General features: G+C 57.7%; 1 protein-coding gene across 1 annotated transcript in view; it reads left to right on the plus strand.

Moving 5' to 3' along the window:
* The window catches only part of LOC103902258 (IQ motif and SEC7 domain-containing protein 3), a 182,439-nt gene that overhangs the window by 1,118 nt on the left and 180,817 nt on the right, over positions 1-504 (plus strand). The gene's annotated exons all lie outside the window — the stretch shown is intronic.

A 504-nucleotide genomic window follows, 5' to 3' on the forward strand; every position in this document is an offset into this window, starting at 1 on the left:
GGACCCGCCCGCCGCGCTCTCGCCGCTAACGAAAGTGACCCGGCGAGGGGTCAGTAAACATTGGCAGCTCGCCACCGCGCGGGCTGGGTCCCGCCACTGTGAGCTCGCCCGTTTCCGAGGCGCGTTCGCTCCCGGCGTTTGCATCTATTTCCAGCCTCTATAATCTGTAATTAATCGTGTGCTTCTCTACAGCGTACGGAAAGCTGCTTAATTGCGCGCGATTCTTAAGTAACAGGAATTCAAGAGTATCGGTACCTGAAGTGGTGGCGCTTACCCGCCGTGTTTCTACTCGTGCAAAAGTGGTTAAGACTCAGTTTTACTTGAGCGGGGTGGGAAAGGCATGCATCGTATTAAGAGCCCACCTCGCTGCTCTGATACAACACAATGGGCCATTTGTAATCTGGTGCGCTCGAATTCCTTATATTTACAGATGCCCACCCGGCTCTCGGCGGCAGTTTTCTCCGGCCACCGAGCCAGCGCAGCCCCCCCCCCCCCCGCCCCCGG

This window comes from Aptenodytes forsteri, unplaced genomic scaffold (genome assembly GCF_000699145.1).
Source record: "Aptenodytes forsteri isolate BGI_AS27 unplaced genomic scaffold, ASM69914v1 Scaffold870, whole genome shotgun sequence".
In the NCBI taxonomy this organism is placed as follows: domain Eukaryota; kingdom Metazoa; phylum Chordata; class Aves; order Sphenisciformes; family Spheniscidae; genus Aptenodytes; species Aptenodytes forsteri.